Source organism: Peromyscus maniculatus, chromosome 1, assembly GCF_049852395.1.
Source record: "Peromyscus maniculatus bairdii isolate BWxNUB_F1_BW_parent chromosome 1, HU_Pman_BW_mat_3.1, whole genome shotgun sequence".
In the NCBI taxonomy this organism is placed as follows: domain Eukaryota; kingdom Metazoa; phylum Chordata; class Mammalia; order Rodentia; family Cricetidae; genus Peromyscus; species Peromyscus maniculatus.
This window is the reverse complement of record NC_134852.1, coordinates 183,978,141-183,985,550: the sequence shown is the minus strand read 5'-3', so window position 1 is coordinate 183,985,550 and position 7,410 is coordinate 183,978,141.

The following is a 7,410-nucleotide window of genomic DNA, read 5'->3' as shown; positions in this document are numbered from 1 at the left end:
CAAAAAACACATGTGCAGCCACAGGTATATTCTCGATTTAAAGAATTTCTTTGGGGAAAAATATAATAATGATATATGATATTTATGTCTAGATAAATTAGAAATTTTTATGAGTAGCCTCAAAATAAGTACTCCAGGCCCATCATGATGCTTAAATTATGTGTCGACAGAAGTGGACCAGGGGAGTGCTGGTGAGATTTTATATATATATTGTTGAGATTAATTCTTGAGTTTCTAGACTGAGTAATGCAACCCTCCCTCCCAATGTGGGTGGGTCTCATCCAGTCAATAGGACAAAGGCTGAGTAAGAGGCAATTCGGCTTGCTTGCCTGAGCTGGAATAGCAGCCGTCGCCTACCCTGGAACCTAGACTTCCCCCATTGCCCATCCTGATTCTCAGGTCCTCACGCTCAGGCTGACAACCATGCCTTGTGACATTTAGTTTTGATAAATCCAGATCCTAATGCCTCCATCTTGCTGACTGAAGAACTTTAGACTTTCAGTCTTCACATGAGCCAACTCATAAGAAATATCTCCATGTATATGAAAGTCATGCATGATTCTGTTGGTTCCATGTCTGTCAAGAACTCTGATGAATACACCCACATATCATGTTCGAACTGAGGGAAGTGGACACATCTTCTCTCTATCTCTCTGGAGATATAAATGGGAATATGACTCAAGTTTAGTAAAGCTGATGTTCCCATTGAGCCTTGATGAGACCAAGGTGAAAGTCAGAAGAAACAGTCAGCAAGGATCTTGCCATGACAGCAGCAGATTTGGGAGACCTATGTCACATGCAAAGGGAGCAGTTGCAGAGGAATCCAGTAGCCAAGCATCCAGAATGTCCCTGGTACAATAGCAATGCTAATAATGTTGGAAACAAACTAGAGGATCATTGGCCATAGCTTATGTCTGAAGCTTCTACTCCCTAGAAGTTCTGTGTAAATTTGTAACAGTGTGTGTAGTCTCCCTGGAGATCAGAAAAGGATGAGGGATTCCCTGGACTATATTTACAGTTGTAAACTGCTATGTGGGTGCTGGGAACCAAACCAGGTCCTTTGCAAGAGCAGCAGGTGCTCTTAACCACTGGGCCATCTCTCTAGTCCTAGGACTTGTTTTTAACATTTGCTAATAACAAGGGTTATTTTAAAGGTTAATTTTCAAACTACTCTACACGTTAAATTTTTTTAAAGTTGCAGAGTCTATAGAACCTTCTGAAGCACTATTTCTGTGCCAGATTTTTTACAGTAGATTTTTCTTGTATTATTGTTATTAAGGTACAAATGACTTAGGCTCAAAACCTGACTCCATGTCTGTGGAATTTGGACTACATCTTTCTTTATTTGTAGTTTCTTTATTTGTAAATTGATAATAATAACTAGACCTAGTGGGACAGTGTAGTTGATAAATTGCTGGCTGCACAACCATGAGACCTGAATTTGAGTCGTTAGCACCCACATACAAAGCAGGGTACTGTGGTACATGCCTATAATTCTGGTATTGGGAAGACAGAAACAGGCAACCTGGCTGAATCTGTGAAGTCCAAATCCAGTAAAAAAAAACTCTATCTTAGAAAGTAAAGTGCAGAGCAACTGAGGAGGACATCTGATCTTGACCTTTGGCCACACATGTAGGGACAGTGTGTGCCTACACACACACACACACACACACACACACACACACACACACACACACACACACCACATATAAACATATGCATAGTCAAAATAATATCTAGTTGATGCAGTCATTGGATAGGTTATATGAGAACATAGGTCTCTGAGTCCAAAATTGCATAGAAGCCGGGTGGTGGTGGTGGCGGCGGCGGCGGCGGCGGCGGCGGTGGCGGCGGCGGCGCACGCCTTTAATCCCAGCACTCGGGAGGCAGAGGCCAGCCTGGGCTACCAAGTGAGTCCCAGGAAAGGCGCAAAGCTACACAGAGAAACCCTGTCCCGAAAAACCAAAAAAAAAAAAAAAAAAAACTGCATAGAAGGCAGCAATTATTGTAATGTTAACAAAAAAAAAATGTTCGGCACTGAAAGAAAAAACCATCACATGAATTTATTTAGTAACAGGAAGATGTTAAAGAAAATCCTGGGGAATGTACCCTTGCATTGGTTTTGTGTGTGTGTGTGTTTCATAGATTGTCTTATGTCATTTTCTCTCTAAAAGATTCAGTTACTCTTTCGATAAAACCACACACCCAAGCCAGCTTTTCAAGGAATTCTGGCATCAGACTACATTGCTTGCTCTTTCTGAAACTCATCCTCCTGCAATTTTATCAGAATGTCCCTTCTACCTAAGGGTCTATATCTACTGATTTTAAAGACACTGCCTGTGTCTTTGTGTCCATGTGCAAACCACCAGCTCTTTGACATTCAGTTCAAAGTCTCCTTCACTGAGGAATCTTGCCTAAGTCCCAGTAATACTGAAGCTCATTGCTTCAGTCTTGGATTCGTATAGTATTTTACCTGTAGTTTCATTTAAAGCCATTTAATCTTTATTTTTTTATTTGTAAATACCCTTTTTTCTCTTTTTAAATGATTTTTAAATCATCATCATCATCATCATCATCATCATCATCATCATCATCATCCTGACTGCAGTTTTCCCTCCCTCCTTTTCTCCTAGTCCTTCTCTGGACCTCCCCTCAGATCCCCTTAATCCACTTCTCCTCTGTCTCCATTCAGAAAAGGGCAGGCCCCCCACGGTCATCAACCAAACATGGCATATATAGCTGCAGTAAGACTAGGTACCTGCCCTCATATAAGGCTGTACAAAGCAACTCAGTATGAGGAATATCTATTATCTGTTATTGTGATCCTTATGCACCAAGTCTCCCTGGTTTCTTGCTCCAGAATCTTACAGTAGACTCCCTCTCCTGCATTTTCTTGAAGGTTGATTGGAACTCATCAGCCTGTCTGGTTTGTTATCACATTGCTTCAGTCTTAGCACTGTATTCCTTTTCTTCAAGATTTGAATCAAGACATGTACTGCCAATTCCTCTCCCATTTCTGCCTGACAGGGAGAAACTAGATGCTATGGTCCTAATTCCCACTGTGGCTTCCCACTGTTTCCAGGGTCAAAACATGGCAGAGTAACTCTGCAGAACCAGGAGGAATACGTCTTGTCATTAGTTGCTCTTTAGCACCTCTGAGATTTTAGGTGTTTGTTTGTTTGTTTCCTTACACTTTTTCAGGCTTGCTAATATAAGACTCAGACCAAAGTTCTCTTTGAAAATGTTTTTAGATTTATTTTATGTGCATGAGTGTGCTTGCATGTGTGTATGTATATCCTATGCATGCCTGGTGCATGTGAAGGTCAGAAGAATCTGTGAGATCACCTAGAAATGGAGTTACTGATGGTTGTGAGCCATCATATGGGTTCTGGGAACCAGACCCTGGTCTTCTGCAAGAGCAACAGGTGCTCTTAATCACTGAGTCATCTCTCCAGTCCCTGTTCAAAGTTCTTGAAGACTCAAGCAGGAGATGAGCTGCCCTGGCAAATGCCACATTCCATTCCACCCACATCGTTGGACTGCAGAGGTTTTGCTACTGATTAATCCTTTGTGGACCTGATGCTTTCTCCATTAGAATTTGTGCTTGTCAACAAGAGCCCAAGAGTGACTCTAACAAACAAAGCCTCTCATGTGCACTAGTTTGCCAGGCTTTTCTAGACATGACTGAACCTCAGCTTCAGTTAGAACTGTGTTCCCTGCTGAGAGCTCTGCTCAGTTGACATCATCTGAGCATGGCTGGATGGCAAGTGTCCTCAGGGTACAACTCATGTTTCCAGTTCTTGGGACATGATGGGAATGACTTAAAGTACTTACTAGTGGGAGACGACTCCCAGTATTTTATATTCATTGGCTGGTGTAATCATTGGTAAGTTCTGCAAGCAGATATTAGTGTTGTTCCAGCATGGGACCCATCATTTCCATGAGCTCTTCTATTCCCATTCTCAGCACTTCACCTCAGGAGGCTGACTCACAAGAACTATGAGAGGGCTCCCTTCCTTCTGGATTATGAAGGTTTGCCAACTGGGATCCCTGGCAGGAGATCAGGGTGAGAAAATATACGGGGGTAGGAGCAGAGCTAAGCCTTTCCTTGCCTTTCATTGTGCTTTGTGTGGTTCAGACTAGGGCCTTGTTAAGTCCCCTACCATCCCCATCATATAGTAGTCTATGTACAGGCTCAGTATCCTTCACTGTATATGCCATTTCCCCTGCACTAAGCCCTGGCCTTTGTAGGTAATCAGTTGGTTAAACCCTGATCTAACTACACTATTTTGAGTAAGTCATCCTTATCTTTCTAGTAGCCTGAAGGCCAACCATGTTACAGAAATCCAATGAGGATAAGCAAGTTCCCTAAGATTAGAATGCTAAGATGCTGATACGTGGATCTATTTCTAAGCCTGTTGCCTTAATTTAATACTGTGCATACACAGGAAATCCACACTGGAAGATACAGTGCATGATGGGTTAAGCATATTGCTATTGCAATCATAAATGTCTGGGCTTCAAAAACTGACTCCATAATCTAATTATAGAAAAACTTGGAGCAAGTTATGGTACATCTTAAAACCTCTGGAATGGGCATGCCACCTACCTTAGAATGATTATATAGTAAATTTGATAAGCAAATTTACATAAAATGCTAGCATATTTTCTGGCATACAATGAATAGTTAATGATTATAAAAGATATATTAAAGGTATGTTTTAGAACTTTGAGGGAACACAAAAGAGTTTCACACATAGAAGTCAATACTCAAATGCAAGCATATGTATTAAGTCGCAGCTTATATCACATTTATCACATTTGTTTTTATCCCTCTGACCAAGCCAATGGGAGAGGGAGTTTCCCAACACAGCATGGCTATGGAAAACGGATGGTTATGGACCCTTCTGCAAATGACCTGGTCATTAAAATTTCTAATGGTCTTTAAATAAAAAAACCTGGACCCAGATATTGGGGTAGATGCTGAAAGATCAGAGAGACAAAGGAACAAGCCACAGCCACGTCTCACCAGTTCCACGAATTCTCTGACTGAATGTCTCTGAGTCCTCATTTGAAAGGCTCCAGCCCAAAAAGCCACTACCTAAAAGGGATGCTTCTACCGAAAAGCCTTTAATTCCTGGTCCCCACACATTATATACCTTTCTCCACCTAGCTGTCACTTCCTGGGATTAAAGGCATGTGTGCTTCACTGTACTGGGATTCAAGGTGTGTGCCACCACTGCCTGGCTTTGTTTCTCTCCTAGACTGAGTCAATCGCATGTAGTCCAGGGTGGTTTTGAACTCATAGAGATCTAGACGGATCTCTGCCTCCCGAGTGCTAGGATTAAAGGTGTGTGCCACCACTGCCTGGCCTCTATGTTTAATCTAGTGGCTTGTTCTGTTCTCTGATCTTCAGGTAAGTTTTATTAGGGTACATAATATGTCACCACATGACCTACCATAAGAACTTTCTTCAAGACGTTTATAATAGTAAAAGAAGAAAGACAATGGAGTACTGGATGTTAGAGCAGGAATCTGTTCAAGGCAGACAGATAAGATTTTATTTTGTGTTTTTTCCTGTCCTGCATTTATTTTCTTGCCTCGGCTCTGGCCACTGCATTGAGTATACACACATCCCCCCCAGATCTGAGAACAAACCGAAATCAGCAGGCTTCATCACAAGCCTTTTTGCTGGCTGTTAGTTCTTGTGGCCATAACCACTGCTTTCTGCAGTGGCCTGTCTGGCTGTTCAAGTAGAACTAGATGGGAAGGGAAGGATGGGGAAGGAAGCATGTTGGCTTTTGAACGTAATTGGCTACCCTCTTAAAAACAAAGTCTGTATTTTCAGCGAGGAAAATTATGCATCATTATGACAGTTTCACAGCTTGAACTAAAATTGTTTAAATGGTTGTCAAGAATGGGAAAGCAAGTCTTAGCTCTGAGCTCTGTAGAGATGGGCAATGCCAAGTCAATAACGAATACCTGCGGTTGAATATTATTTTAAGGTGTGTTACTTGTGTTTATGTTGCCTTTGTTTAACTCTGTGAAGCTGTGTTACTGTGCCTGTCTAAAACACCCGATGGTCTAATAAAACACTGAATGGCCACTAGCAAGGCAGGAGAAGGGATAGGCAGGGCTGGCAGGGAGACAGAATTAATAGAATGAGAAATCTGGGAAAAGAGGAGTAGAAGGAAGGAGCCAGAGAAGGAGGAGGACATTAGGGGCCAGCCACCCAGCTACACAACCAGCAATGGAGTAAGAAAGAAAGGTATACAAAAATAGAGAAAGGTAAAAGACAGATGGGTTTAATTTAAAGCTGGCAAGAAACAAGCCAAGGGCATGGGCATTCATAATCAAGAACAAGCCTCCGTTTGTGATTTATGGGAGCTAGGTGGTGGCCCCCTCCAAAAGAGCAAAAACAAACAACAACAAATACCATTTTGGATGCCAATATTCCATGTGTCAATCTAATCTATTGTGAGGTTTGTGACTACACAGCATGCCTGTACTTCCTACTCACTATCAAAATTGCTGATGACTTCAGAATCTTTAAACAGTACAGAGGACTAGGCATGTAGCTAAGTTGGTAGAGTGATTGCCTAGCAGGCATGATGCCTTTCTTTTTGTCCCCAACACCACATAAAGTTGGGCATGGTGGCACGAGTCTGTAATACCAGCATTCAGAGGCAGAGGAATCAGAAATTCATCATTAGCTATACAGTGAGTTTGAGTTTGAGGCCAGAATGGCTATGTAGAAAAGAGCCCATCATAAATTAAAAAGTATATAAACGAGTAAATAAGCAAAATACAGAAAAATGCTCTGCTACTCAGTTGAAGCACAAAAGGAAAAGCTTTTGTGTTGCTATTCTCTGGAGGCTTCTATCGTCATGCATCAATGCTACTGTCCAATACTGTTATTATGGGATGAAACCAATAAGAATGGTTTCAATTCATTAGTTGTATTAATTATTTAATGCTCTTGATACTATCTTATTAGTAAACTAGTGTTTTTATTTAGGAATAGAAATTTAAAACATTGGCTACATTTTAAATTATAAATATTCCCCCTCTGGGGATGCTGTCAATTAGTTTCTGCTATGTAAAAAAAACCACCCACACATTGAGAGGCTTTAAACAACAACCATTATGTTTATAATTCTATGGGTCATCAGCTTGAGTTCAGCTCTCCTGGGCTGCATTTCAGTTCCCAGTGGCATTGATGGGGTTCATGCACATGTTTACAGGCACCGAGGAGCTGATGATCTCACTCTCATGTCTGGTGGCTGGCTGCCTGTTGGCAAAGACAATGGAGATAACTGGGTCATGTCTCACTTACCATCCAACAGGCCATGATGGCCTGGTTCTCCACGTAGTGGTCACAGTTTTCTTCATGGCAGTAAAAATGATGGA